General features: G+C 31.2%; 1 non-coding gene across 1 annotated transcript; it reads right to left on the reverse strand.

Annotated features, from left to right (window-relative positions):
- Positions 1-9,098: 9,098 nt before the first annotated feature.
- Positions 9,099-9,205, reverse strand: LOC139895116 (small nucleolar RNA R71). The gene has a single exon (XR_011775582.1). It is a non-coding gene; the product is annotated as a small nucleolar RNA R71 (small nucleolar RNA).
- Positions 9,206-15,772: the final 6,567 nt, after the last annotated feature.

Below are 15,772 nucleotides of genomic sequence, written 5' to 3' on the forward strand. Positions count from 1 at the left end.
GTAAATTCCTCCGTAATCTATGAAATCTTTTGATCTATATATATATAGATATTCTATGTAGTTAGAATACCACCCGATAGCCGGAAAATCAATTCGTATAAAAAAAATCCTTTATCAAATCGTACGAAATGGAATTCGTCATCAGTTCAAGTTCCTCGGATTTCGAAATGGAATCCCACTCAAGCTCCGAAAGCAGTGTGACTGGAATGGATCAACCAATCAGCCATCATCTATTCTGGATGAATTGGGGATGGGTTCGTAGCCTCCTTAATCATTGGAGACAAGAAGAAGGCGATCCTTTCCATCTACCACATTGCCCTCTTGGAAATGAACCTGAAGCACTTACCGGCGAACCTGTCCGAAACACCATTTTCTCTCTCATTTCCAGAGTATATCGTCATGATTATATACTACACCAAATTCTAGATCTTATTTATCCGCTCGTCCGAACCGACAATCACCCTAGTGTAATAGAAGAAGTCAACAAGCTTCGCGCTCGGGTAGTGGCTTTGGAGAATATGGTGCAAAGGTTACAAACACCAGCAGCAGCACCAGCAGCATAACCAGTACCACCATCAACAACATCAACAGTACCATTACCACCACCAACAACAACCGCATCGCAAACCTCAACTTCACAATCTGTCCCACGAGCATCGACGTCATACGCCATGTAGATACCAAGGAATACCACAACGATGAAGTACTGATTCATAACTTCATTGGGAAAACATTCTACGATGATTATGTAATTTCTAAAGTTTAGAAATTATCTATCCTAGCCTTAACCATAAATCAAATGAGTTTAATTTAATATTAACTCATTAAATCTATATTACATCTGAAGAAATATACACATATATATTTCCATAAAGACTGTAATAAAATTCTTTTGTACAAAATATTAATTGTGAAATTTTTTTTTAACGGGTAGGTAATACCCGAGAGATATATAAATTCACAATTAATATGTTACATTCTTCGAATCTGATTCAGTAAATCATCCATTATACTCCCTACTTTCACAACAATATACATTCTTTTATAGAAATCAAAACAACCATACTCATTCAAAATCTAATTACATATTCTGATTTTGAAATCTCAGAATTCGATTCAAGATATAACCGAAATCATCACTCTTATATTTCTACATCTTTCAAAACTATACTTTGACTTCAAAACTGTCCTAGAACCTCATTTCTATTCATGGAACTCACAAAAATATTTGTATCATTCAAAATCTTAGAACATCATATGTATATTAACAATTACAATATGTGTTCAAACACTTCGAAATTATTAAAGACATGTGAGATGATGATCCAACCACACATTACCCACTGCCATGCACCTTAAAAGCTCTCGAAACCAAAGTTATAGTTTAACACGTATCCGTGTCAGATCCTTTGATATTTATTACCAAATATAATTTTTCAATCTCTTTCCAAAATAGACAGTTTTGTCATAGCTTCAACTAATCACCTTCATTTGTTTATACGAATAAACCTTATTATAACAATTACCCCTTCATCATTGTTACCGGGGAACCTTTCATATCTCGCCACATTAGCAGTAAACTTATCAACAACTTCATTAACCTTCGACTTAAGCCTCTCCGAAAAGCCACTATACTTATTCATTAAAACCCCATCATGTACTAACCTACATCCTGTAACAATAATTATCACACCAACTACTGGGAATTAGCAATCAGTATTTTGAATTTCGCGACAAATTTTACGTCAAAAGTTATATGTATACATATAACGTCTATCTCCTAGACTTACATACTTCGAATGTGAATTTTCTGAAAAACATCCCAAACTATGAACTAGTTCTCCGAAATTGGAAAAATGCTGATGAAGCAACAAAAACTGTAAACGACTTTAACAGTCAAAAGTTTGATGATAAAGAATAGTATGGTGGTAAAGCTGAGAAAAAGAGAAGGTTTGAAACTAGAAAATGGATTGAGCAGACCATGAATGAGGCTGTGTACAAATCACAAAGACTAAACCTGCCTTCAAAGGATCCAAATGATTCAGTGTCTACTGAAATAGTTAGCAAACACCTTACTTCTTATTCTAAACCTTCACAGACAAATCTTCTTCATCATCCATATTATCGTATCTTTTATTATAATATCTTCGATATTCCTGAAGATATTTTCACAACTATTCTTATCTGAAATCTTTTATCTCTTCGCAATATCTGTGTTACAACATAAAAAGAAACTGTGTTAGTTTCTAAATTCTAAAAAAAAAAAATTGAATTTAAAATAGGAATGTTTTTGAAGTAGTGTTGGGAACTGAAGCATGAGTTAGTATAATATAATGACACTTGATCAACGTGATTATATTACAGTAAGTCATGCTGAGTTTCTAATGGAACGTGATGATTCACAGAACATACCGTCATCATGTACTATTTACACGACTCCTACATTCTACCCAATTTCCAAACATATTAAGAACATATCATCTTGATAGCTCTATATTTTAGGATATTCTGGTAATTTGCCAAATCAAGATCGTGCCATTACGATTTTCTTCTTGGAACATTAACTATGTTCATCCAAAAATTCATATCTACAAATTCTGGACCATTATCCGCTTGACTTAAGGTCGGGAAGAGAAAACGAAAGCATGAAGCTCCGAAATATAATGGAGAATATAAAGCCCGATAACAACCCCGAAATTACAAACCTTGTATATCAATGCGTATAGCAATATAAAGACACGGGAGGATGAAAAACACAATAACCCCAAGGTAATGGTAGAAGAAAATAATTTCCTCCGGTGGTAGATAAAAAAGAAGAATGACAGATATGAAAGTTAAGAGTATATCAAGAATCAATACTAGATGAAGCATATTAACGAATGCTTTAAAGTATGAATTGAGGAGAAAGACTAGAAGGTGTGAGATGTGGAAATAAAGAAACGAAGGGGTGGATTTATAGTAAAATATCAGACAGAGAAATCGAGACAGATTATCGCATTTAATCAAATAAGATCCTGATTTCCTTAATCGCCAAAGAACCAAATCTTATTGCAAAGATTTTCTTTAAATTCCATGAATTCCGAAAATCAATCATAACTACGTCATCGGTTAAAACGAATATACGTTTACTCATTTCACTCTCTTGCGATAGCTTCACTTATACTCTTCGCGTAATCAAATTGTTTTATCTATATTACTCAATGATGATAAAACTTTATTTATCAACTCATATTCGTCATGAAAACATTTTTAAAGTTAGCCATGACGACCTCGATCAAATTTCGGGACGAAATTTCTTTAACGGGTGGGTACTGTGACGACCCGGAAATTTCCGACCAAATTTAAACCTAACCTTTATATGTTTTCGACACGATAAGCAGAATTTGTAATGTTGAATCTCAAAAAGTTTGGAACTACATTCATGTAATCAATTACCCTTTGACCGTGTTCGACGATTCACGAACAATTATATGTATATAGATATGTATATATAATATATAATAACTGAAAACATTAACAAAGTATTTGATATATATGATACTTTACATGAACGTATTTGTTTCGATATATTTATCGACAGAATTAAGAGATAATATCAAATGATTGAATTATCAGATACATTATGATATGATTACGGGCCAATGTTATGAGGTCCACTGTGATTTAAGAAATCTATTCTTTTTGACAATATTCGGAAAATGGTAAAGTGATCTATAAGTAAGAACGTGGAGTGTAAATAACTTAGATGTTGGATATCGACAAGTTAAGTAACTCGACATTTTTCATTAAGATGATTTCATACGTTTATTAAACCTTTGGATTTTATCCCATGCTTCACCAACAGACTGTAATTTAAAAACTTGAAACCTATTATGAATATATATAATTCTACTTTTCTAAAATATTTTATGATATAACGATTTAAATTAATATTAAATATATTTATACGCGTATTATACGTACATAGTTTTATACTTTTACTATACTTTAACTTTACCTTTACTTTACTTTTACTTTACTTTAACTTTAATAATTCACTTTAATAATTCACTTTAATAATTCACTTTAATAATTCATACTTTAATAATTCACTTTAATAATTCATACTTTAATAATTCACTTTAATAATTCATACTTAAATAATTCACTTTAATAATTCATACTTTAATAATTCACTTTAATAATTCATACTTTAATAATTCACTTTAATAATTTAAAAATCTATTATAAATAGAATTCAATAGGTTTTATTATTTCATAGAAACTTGAAAATATATTTCTCTAAACTCTCTCAATCGAATTACATATATATATATTTACTTAGTATTATTTCAAGATGTTATTAGTATACATAAAATACTACGACGGAGTTATATTCAGACGATTTCAAAATAAGTTTCAAACGGGATAGAGCTAAGGAAATTATGGGTTATAGCTATCGAGGTTATGGATATTGTTCGAGGGTATTGCTCGTGAGGTCAACCTAACGTTTTTCATTTTCGTTGCGTCTACGTACTTTCCTGCAATATTGAATCACAATATTGATATGTGAGCATTCATATCTTATCTTTTATATATTAGTAGTGTATCACTGACTAGTGCTCGAGTATATATGATTATGCATGTTTGTATGCTTAGTTTCGTCGTTAAATAGTTTATGATAAATCACAAATTTGATACATATGCTACTGAGATAAGGTATATGATATGCATGTCGTTGAAAAGCTAAAGAAAAATTAATAACTTTTCATTTAGAAATCGTGTGGGTTCGATGAACGGATTAAAAGATATGGTCAACTGAATTATTATTAATTTTAATATTATTATTAAAACGATTATTATAATTGTTATCAGTTGATGTTATTACTAAAATTATTTTTATTACTAAAAATTAATATTTTTATTGAAACTATCATTTTATTATTTTTATCATTATTATTATTATCAATATTATTTAATTAAATAAATATGCGTACAAAGATATTTTTAACACACGTAATATAATTACATTAATAATACATTCCACTATATTTTTATGATATTAAGTGAATTTTATAAATTTTATTACTTGAGATATATAAAAGTATATTTTTATCATATATGAATTTAAATATAAATTTTTATTTATTAATAAATGACTTGTATTATTTAGTATAATAAGATCTGATAAATATATTTAAATATATAAAACGACTATATATAAGTTATATAATAAACATGTATAGATTTTGGAAGTCATTTTGGGTCAAGTTGACTTTTGTTGACTTTTGCATGTCGGTCTCGAGCATTAGGATTGTGATACACTACGACCTGACCTAAATTGTTAGACAGATATTGACCAACATATAAATATATATATATACTTAATATAGGCTCATGAATCCGAGACAAACCCTGCACTTGTTCAGTGCCGTCATATACATAATTACTACGAAATACAGTATTGTGAGTTTCATTTGCTCCCTTTTTAATTGCTTTTGCAATATATATTTTTGGGCTGAGAATACATGCGCTGTTTTATAAATGTTTTACGAAATAGACACAAGTACTAAAACTAATTCTACGTGGGTTTAAACCAGAAATATACCCTTAGCTTGGTAACATTAAACTACTTGTCTATGTACGGTAGGCGCGAATCCTAAAGATAGATCTATTGGGCCTGACAAACCCCATCCTGACTATGGGATGCTTTAGTACTTCGAGGTTATATTAAACACACCTGATCTGGTGTACTTCAGAGGGTAAAACATGAACGTTAAGGCTTGTTACCGGGTGCCTACAACTTATAGAATACTTTTATACACTTGCGAGTGTACATATATTTATAAACGGAAATCTTGTGGTCTATTAATATATTGAAATGATTGATATGATAAACCTATGAACTCACCAACCTTTTGGTTGACACTTTTAAGCATGTTTATTCTCAGGTATTAAAGAAATCTTCCGCTGTGCATTAGCTCATTTTAAGGATATTACCTGGAGTCATTCATGACATACTTTGAAAGACGTTGCATTCGAGTTGTTGAGTTCATCAAGATTAATATTAAGTCAATTATAGTTGGATGTAATATGAAATGGTATGCATGCCATCAATTTTTGATGTAAAGAAAGTTTGTCTTTTAAAAACGAATGCAATGTTTGTAAAACGTATCATATAGAGGTCAAATACCTCGCGATGTAATCAACTATTGTGAATCGTTTATAATGTATATGAACGGGTCCTTTCATATTAAGACCTTGTTACAATTCGAATCCCCAATTAGTTGGAATATTTGACTTCGGGAATAATAATAATTTAACGAAGACTTTCGTACTTTATGATTATGACTGATGGACTATTATGGACAAATCTGTATGGACATATCGAATAATCCAGGACAAAGGACAATTAACCCATGGGAATAAACTAAAAACAACACGTCAAACATCATGATTACGGAAGTTTAAATAAGCATAATTCCTTTATTTTCATATTTAATTGCACTTCTAATTATCGCACTTTTATTTATTGTCTTTGTATTTAGTTTCACTTTTAATTATCGTACTCTTTAATTATCGCAATTTTAATTTATCGCACTTTTATTTATCGCAATTTCATTATCGTTATTTACTTTACGCTTTAAATTAAGTTGTATTTATTTTTAATATTTTACATTAGGTTTTAACTGCGACTAAAGTTTTAAAATCGACAAACCGGTCATTAAACGGTAAAAAAACCCCCTTTTATAATAATAATATTACTTATATATATATATATATATATATATATATATATATATATATATATATATATATATATATATATATATATATATTGTATTTTTATAAATTTAAAACTAATATAGCGTTAAGCTTGTTTAAAGTTCCCTGTGGACGAACCGGACTTACTAAAAACTACATTACTGTACGATTAGGTACACTGCCTATAAGTGTTGTAGCAACGTTTAGGTATATCCATTCTATAAATAAATAAATATCTTGTGTAAAATTGTATCGTATTTAATAGTATTTCGTTGTAAAAATAATACTATTTCCTAGTACACCTCGCACACATCAAGTATTTTTGGCGCCGCTGCCGGGGAACACATAAACGCCGAAAGCGCAACGCTAAATATATATAAAAAAGATTTTTATTAATTTTTAGTTTCCTTTTGTAAAAATACGTTTTTGTAAAAATACGTTTTAAATATACGAAAATATAAAAAGAAAAACAAAAATTATATATTTTTAAAGAGTTTGTTAAATATTTAAATTCTATAAAGTTTCTTTATTTTTATTTTGTAAAAATATAAGTTTTATTTAATTTATATAAATATATTATATATATATAAATCATAAAACAGAAAAAAAAAAATTACCCGAGGCCCGGTACTGTAGCAGCCCGTAACCTGGCCCGAAACCCTAGCTCATGCGATCGCATGAGCCCGAAGGCAAAACTTCATGCAATCGCATGAAGCTGTCTGACACGCCACAGTTAACCCTAATTCAGCATTAATTACGGAATATTATAATTAATTATAATTTATTAAAACCCTAATTAGGTTTTATTTATTTATTATTTAGTTTAGTGTTATTTAATTAATTTGTATTATTTAGTTTTAATTCAGTTTTATTAAATTATAAAATTAATAGTTTTATAAAATAAATAATATAAAAATAATATTTTTATAAAAATTGTAATTTTTTACAACTTTAAGTTTATTTTTTATATTTTGTATCTTTTTATTCGTTTTATCGTAATTTTTATATTTTTCGCTCGTTTTAGTTTTAATGCCATAGTTATTTTTATTTTTTTAGATTTTTAGGATTTGCCGTAAAATCCCTTAAGTGCTTTTTCTTTATACTAAGATTTAGGTGCTTTAGAATTTTGCGACGTTGTTCTAAGATTTTAGTACCTTTTTAAGTTATTGCCGTTTTGGGGTATAGTATTTCTCTAAGCTTTAATATTTTTAGACGTAACTTTTAATTATTAGTTTTTAGTTCCTTTTTAAGTATCGACGCGCTACGTTCTTTTTATTATTTTTTGACCTTTTATTTTTCGACGTTTTTCGACGCGCTCTTTTTCTTTCTTATTTCTCGCCGCTCTAGTTTTTAGGACTTAGATTTTTTTTTCTATTTCTTATCTAAAATTTCTTTAAATTTCAACGAAAAATTATTTTAAGTGGTTAAATTGATAGACATCAAAATTTTCTGGTTCGTAGTAATAGTTGGATTTGTACGTGGACCGGGTTATTAGAGCCAAACAGTACTCAATTATATTGAGACCAAACGAATCCTGCCCCTCTGCTGCATCTTTTGGCTATTCAAAACGTGGGCAAAATCAGAAAAGTCTATTAATTGGATAACTTATATAATTTTTCTTTCTTTTTAAAAACTAATAGTATATTCAGTGAATGCACCGAGCAAAACGTTCACCACCTTTTGTACGTTCACCACCTGTAACTCGATCAAGACATCTAGCAAATATTGTCGCCGTTGATTTTTCTTTAGAATCGTCATCCAGTCGACCAAGTACTCCAATTCAAATTTCCGATAATCCATTTTTTGAACCCGACCTCACAATTGAGAATCCGGAGAATATTCAGGGACAATTCATAGATCCCGAACCACTAATCTTTCCTCCGGAACCACCAATCATTCAAACAGAGATTGTAGATGAACCAACCATTAAATTAGAATCCTTTAGTGATTCAGATTCAACAAATTCAATTATGGAGAATCTGGAACCTCTAAGTATGGAAGACCGAATGCGAGCTAAACGCACTGGCCAAGGTCACGCAATTACTCAACCAGACATTAATGCGCCAGATTATGAAATCAAAGGACAAATCCTACATATGGTAACTAATCAATGCCAATTTAGTGGTGTGCCGAAGGAAGATCCAAATAAACATCTTCGTACCTTTAATAGGATTTGTACACTATTTAAAATCAGAGAAGTTGAAGATGAACAGATATATCTCATGTTATTTTCCTAGACTTTAAAGGGAGAAGCCAAAGATTGGTTAGAATCGTTACCTGAAGGGGCGATTGATACATGGGACGTTTTAGTTGAAAATTTTCTTAAACAATTCTTTCCGGCATCTAAAGCCGTGAGACTTCAAGGAGAAATTGTTACATTCACACAAAAGCCAAACGAAACTTTATATGAGGCATGGACAAGATTTAGAAAATTATTAAGAGGATGTCCGCAACATGGTTTAGATACTTGTCAAATAGTATAAATATTCTACCAAGGATGCGACATCACTACAAGGAAAGACATCGATATAGCAGCTGGTGGTTCCATTATGAAGAAAACCGCAACTGATGCTTACAAAATTATTGATAACACTGCTTCCCCTCACATGAGTGGCACCAAGAAAAAGATATCGTTAGATCATCTAAAGTAGCTAGAGCCGATTCTAGCCATGACTTAGATTCCATTTCTGCAAAGATAGATGCTGTCGAGAGACGAATGAAAAAGATGACTAAGGATATTCACTCAATAAGAATTAGTTGTGAGCAGTGTGGAGGACCACATTTGACAAAAGATTGTCTCAGTATTGAACTAACAATGGAACAAAGAGAGAATGTTTCATACATAAACCAAAGGCCTGGAAATAATTATCAGAATAATTATCAACCGCCAAGACCGATCTACAATCAAAATCAGAATTATAACCGAAATATTCCATACAACAACCAACAAGGTCCTAGCAATCAACAAGTATCCAACAATACTTACAATCAGCAAAGACCTAATTTTCAAAATAAACCACCACAAACCGATGATAAAAAGCCAAATTTAGAAGACATGATGTCGAAGCTAGTTGAATCTCAAACGCAGTTTTTCACATCTCAGAAACAAACCAATGAACAAAATGCTCAAGCATTTAGAAATCAACAAGCTTCTATTCAAAATCTTGAACAAGAAGTAAGTAACCTAGCAAGATTGATAGGTGAAAGGAAACCGGGAAGTCTACCTAGTGATACTAATGCTAACCCCCGGAATGAAACAGCTAAAGCCATTACCACAAGAAGTGGTATTACACTTAAACCACCTGAAATACCTGTAATTTCTGATGAAGCTATTCCTACTCCACAAGAACCACAATCTGAACAAGATATGGAAAAAGAACCGGTAGTTAAAAAGGTTAATGAAGATAACACAGTTAAGGCTAAACCTTATGTTAAACCATACCGACCACCACTTCCTTACCCAAGTAAAATGAAAAAAGAGAGACTTGAAGCCGAGCAATCTAAATTTTTGGATATGTTTAAACAAATAAATGTAAATCTTCCTTTCATTGATGTGATTTCAGGAATGCCTAGATATGCTAAATTCTTGAAAGATCTAATCACAAATAGAAAGAAAATGGAAGAACTCTCGGCTGTCACTATGAATGCTAATTGTTCTGCAGTGCTGTTGAATAAGATACCAGAAAAATTATCAGATCCAGAAAGTTTCACAATTCCATGTTTTCTGGGTAGTCTTAGTTCAATAGAAGCATTGGCAGACTTAGGTGCTAGTATAAATTTAATGCCGTATTAACTATACGTTAAACTAGACCTTGGAGAATTGAAACCAACACGAATAAGCATACAACTAGCATATCGATCAGTAAAATATCCTAGAGGGATAATGGAAAATATACTAGTTAAAGTTGGTACTTTAGTATTTCCAGTAGATTTTGTTATTCTGGACATGGAAGAAGATTCTCGAGTACCTCTCATATTAGGAAGACCATTCTTTGTAGTGACCCGAAATTTTCCATGTTTATATATATTAATTGAGATTGATATTTACATGATTAAATGTTTCCAACATGTTAAGCAATCAAACTTGTTAAGACTTGATTAATTGAAATATGTTTCATATAGACAATTGACCACCCAAGTTGACCGGTGATTCACGAACGTTAAAACTTGTAAAAACTATATGATGACATATATATGGATATATATATATAGTTAACATGATACTATGATAAGTAAATATATCATTAAGTATATTAACAATGAACTACATATGTAAAAACAAGACTACTAACTTAATGATTTTTAAACGAGACATATATGTAACGATTATCGTTGTAAAGACATTTAATGTATATATATCATATTAAGAGATATTCATACATGATAATATCATGTTAATATAATAATTTAAAATCTCATTTGATATTATAAACATTGGATTAACAACATTTAACAAGATCGTTAACCTAAAGGTTTCAAAACAACACTTACATGTAACGACTAACGATGACTTAACGACTCAGTTAAAATGTATATATATGTAGTGTTTTAATATGTATTTATACACTTTTGAAAGACTTCAATACACTTATCAAAATACTTCTACTTAACAAAAATGCTTACAATTACATCCTCGTTCAGTTTCATCAACAATTCTACTCGTATGCACCCGTATTCGTACTCGTACAATACACAGCTTTTAGATGTATGTACTATTGGTATATACACTCCAATGATCAGCTCTTAGCAGCCCATGTGAGTCACCTAACACATGTGGGAACCATCATTTGGCAACTAGCATGAAATATCTCATAAAATTACAAAAATATGAGTAATCATTCATGACTTATTTACATGAAAACAAAATTACATATCCTTTATATCTAATCCATACACCAACGACCAAAAACACCTACAAACACTTTAATTCTTCAATTTTCTTCATCTAATTGATCTCTCTCAAGTTCTATCTTCAAGTTCTAAGTGTTCTTCATATATTCTACAAGTTCTAGTTACATAAAATCAAGAATACTTTCAAGTTTGCTAGCTCACTTCCAATCTTGTAAGGTGATCATCCAACCTCAAGAAATCTTTGTTTCTTACAGTAGGTTATCATTCTAATACAAGGTAATAATCATATTCAAACTTTGGTTCAATTTCTATAACTATAACAATCTTATTTCAAGTGATGATCTTACTTGAACTTGTTTTCGTGTCATGATTCTGCTTCAAGAACTTCGAGCCATCCAAGGATCCGTTGAAGCTAGATCCATTTTTCTCTTTTCCAGTAGGTTTATCCAAGGAACTTAAGGTTGTAATGATGTTCATAACATCATTCGATTCATACATATAAAGCTATCTTATTCGAAGGTTTAAACTTGTAATCAATAGAACATAGTTTAGTTAATTCTAAACTTGTTCGCAAACAAAAGTTAATCCTTATAACTTGACTTTTAAAATCAACTAAACACATGTTCTATATCTATATGATATGCTAACTTAATGATTTAAAACCTGGAGACACGAAAAACACCGTAAAACCGGATTTACGCCGTCGTAGTAACACCGCGGGCTGTTTTGGGTTAGTTAATTAAAAACTATGATAAACTTTGATTTAAAAGTTGTTATTCTGAGAAAATGATTTTTATTATGAACATGAAACTATATCCAAAAATTATGGTTAAACTCCAAGTGGAAGTATGTTTTCTAAAATGGTCATCTAGACGTCGTTCTTTCGACTGAAATGACTACCTTTACAAAAACGACTTGTAACTTATTTTTCTGACTACAAACCTATACTTTTTCTGTTTAGATTCATAAAATAGAGTTCAATATGAAACTATAGCAATTTGATTCACTCAAAACAGATTTAAAATGAAGAAGTTATGGGTAAAACAAGATTGGATAATTTTTCTCATTTTAGCTACGTAAAAATTAGTAACAAATCTATTCCAACCATAATTTAATCAACTTGTATTGTATATTATGTAATCTTGAGATACCATAGACACGTATACAATGTTTCGACCTATCATGTCGACACATCTATATATATTTCGGAACAACCATAGACACTCTATATGTGAATGTTGGAGTTAGCTATACAGGGTTGAGGTTGATTCCAAAATATATATAGTTTGAGTTGTGATCAATACTGAGATACGTATACACTGGGTCGTGGATTGATTCAAGATAATATTTATCGATTTATTTCTGTACATCTAACTGTGGACAACTAGTTGTAGGTTACTAACGAGGACAGCTGACTTAATAAACTTAAAACATCAAAATATATTAAAAGTGTTGTAAATATATTTTGAACATACTTTAATATATATGTATATATTGTTATAGGTTCATGAATCAACAGTGGCCAAGTCTTACTTCTCGACGAAGTAAAAATCTGTGAAAGTGAGTTATAGTCCCACTTTTAAAATCTAATATTTTTGGGATGAGAATACATGCAGGTTTTATAAATGATTTACAAAATAGACACAAGTACGTGAAACTACATTCTATGGTTGAATTATCGAAATCGAATATGCCCCTTTTTATTAAGTCTGGTAATCTAAGAATTAGGGAACAGACACCCTAATTGACGCGAATCCTAAAGATAGATCTATTGGGCCTAACAAACCCCATCCAAAGTACCGGATGCTTTAGTACTTCGAAATTTATATCATATCCGAAGGGTGTCCCGGAATGATGGGGATATTCTTATATATGCATCTTGTTAATGTCGGTTACCAGGTGTTCACCATATGAATGATTTTTATCTCTATGTAAGGGATGTGTATTGAAATATGAAATCTTGTGGTCTATTGTTACGATTTGATATATATAGGTTAAACCTATAACTCACCAACATTTTTGTTGACGTTTAAAGCATGTTTATTCTCAGGTGAATATTAAGAGCTTCCGCTGTTGCATACTAAAATAAGGACAAGATTTGGAGTCCATGTTTGTAAGATATTGTGTAAAAACTGCATACAAGAAACTGATTTCGATGTAACATATTTGTATTGTAAACCATTATGTAATGGTCGTGTGTAAACAGGATATTTTAGATTATCATTATTTGATAATCTACGTAAAGCTTTTTAAACCTATATTTATGAAATAAAGGTTATGGTTTATTTTAAAAATGAATGCAGTCTTTGAAAAACGTCTCATATAGAGGTCAAAACCTCGCAACGAAATCAATTAATATGGAACGTTTTTAATCAATAAGAACGGGACATTTCAGTTGGTATCCGAGCGTTGGTCTTAGAGAACCAGAATTTTGCATTAGTGTGTCTTATCGAGTTTGTTAGGATGCATTAGTGAGTCTGGACTTCGACCGTGTTTACTTGAAAAATGATTGCTTAACAAATTTTGTTGGAAACTATATATTTTTAACATGTGAATATTATGTGATATATTAATCTCTTAACGCGTTTGATATTATGTGATAGATGTCTACCTCTAGAACAAGTCCCATTGACTCACCTAATAATAATGAAGAGTCAAATGTAAATTGAAATGATTCGTGGACTTATTCACAAGTTCCCGAAGAGGAACCGGAAGAAGAGTCAGAACCGGAAGAACAATCGGAACCGGAAGAAGAATCGGAACCGGATGAAGAAATAGAACCGGTGGGGGAAATAATAAAACGGTTAAGTAAAAGAAAATCCTCAACCAACCGACCAAGGTTAATTATGGTCAATGGTGTTTCCGCCAAGGAAGCAAAATATTGGGAGGATTACCAATTCTCCGATGAATCGGATTCCGACGAGAATTCCGATGATGTTATAGAAATTACCCCAACTGAATTTAAAAAGGCAAAAGAAAATAATAAGGGAAAGGGCATAAAAATAGAGAAATCTAATTCCAACCCCGATGAACTTTATATGTATCGTCAACCCCCGAAGTCCTTAAGTTGTAACAATGACCCGGGAACCTCTAAACCACCAGGTTTTTCTAAACCAATGTGGAAAACGACGGCTCGTATTAGGGGAACATCATATATCCCTAGAAACTTGGCAAAACGAACCAAAACCGAAGAAGAAGAAACAAGCGAGTCGGAATAAGATAGTTGTATTCGTGTGGTGTAATATATGTAATATAGTGTGCTTATGCTTTATGATATATGTAAAAATTGCTTGTATTAATAAGTATTTTTTTTTTTTATGAATCTAACTCTTGTCTATTTTACAGTATAAAAACAAAAATGGATAGACAACCCAATATTTTAAGAGACCTACCCGGAGACATGATTGATGAAATCTTGTCTAGAGTCGGTCAGAATTCTTCAGCACAACTATTTAAGGCGAGATCAGTTTGTAAGACATTCGAAGAACGTTCCAAGAATGCCTTGGTTTATAAAAGGCTTTCGTTCGAAAGATGGGGGATATCACATTGGGAAATCCATAAGTTACGACGTGTTTACTTTGACGCATATATTGCGGGAAACCCAAATGCTATTTTACGCAATGGGTTAAGAAATTATTTTGACTCAATATATCCGAATATTGGACTTCGTGATTTAGAAAAAGCGGCTAACATGCAACATAAAGAAGCATGTTATGCTTACGGGTTAGTAATGTTTGCTTCTCACCAAAGTGAGAACAAGAACATCGGGCTACAACTATTAAACAAAACGTTCCCACAAGTGACGGAGTCGGTAATTGGGGTAAGAAATGAGGTTTTTAGATTGTTACGGGACTGTTGGATATTACGTAACCCTCGTCCCTTTGACGACGTTACAACACGCTGTCTTATCAACGGCCATAAGGGTTATGTTCCACAAGACCAAGGATGGGAAGTAATCCTAGTGAAACCAGAATGCATGACTTGTTTCTGGACGTATGAATTACGTGTCTTTATTGCCTTTGCTGAACGACTTGTGTACTAGCTAGAATTATCTTCACAACCATCTTGTATCAAATTTATTGTGTGCTATATTTTATGTTATATGTAAAATAAGCGGTATTGTAAGTTTGTAAAATATTGTGTAAAAGTTTGAACGCGAAATATTATTATAATCAGT

Source organism: Rutidosis leptorrhynchoides, chromosome 2 (genome assembly GCF_046630445.1).
Source record: "Rutidosis leptorrhynchoides isolate AG116_Rl617_1_P2 chromosome 2, CSIRO_AGI_Rlap_v1, whole genome shotgun sequence".
In the NCBI taxonomy this organism is placed as follows: domain Eukaryota; kingdom Viridiplantae; phylum Streptophyta; class Magnoliopsida; order Asterales; family Asteraceae; genus Rutidosis; species Rutidosis leptorrhynchoides.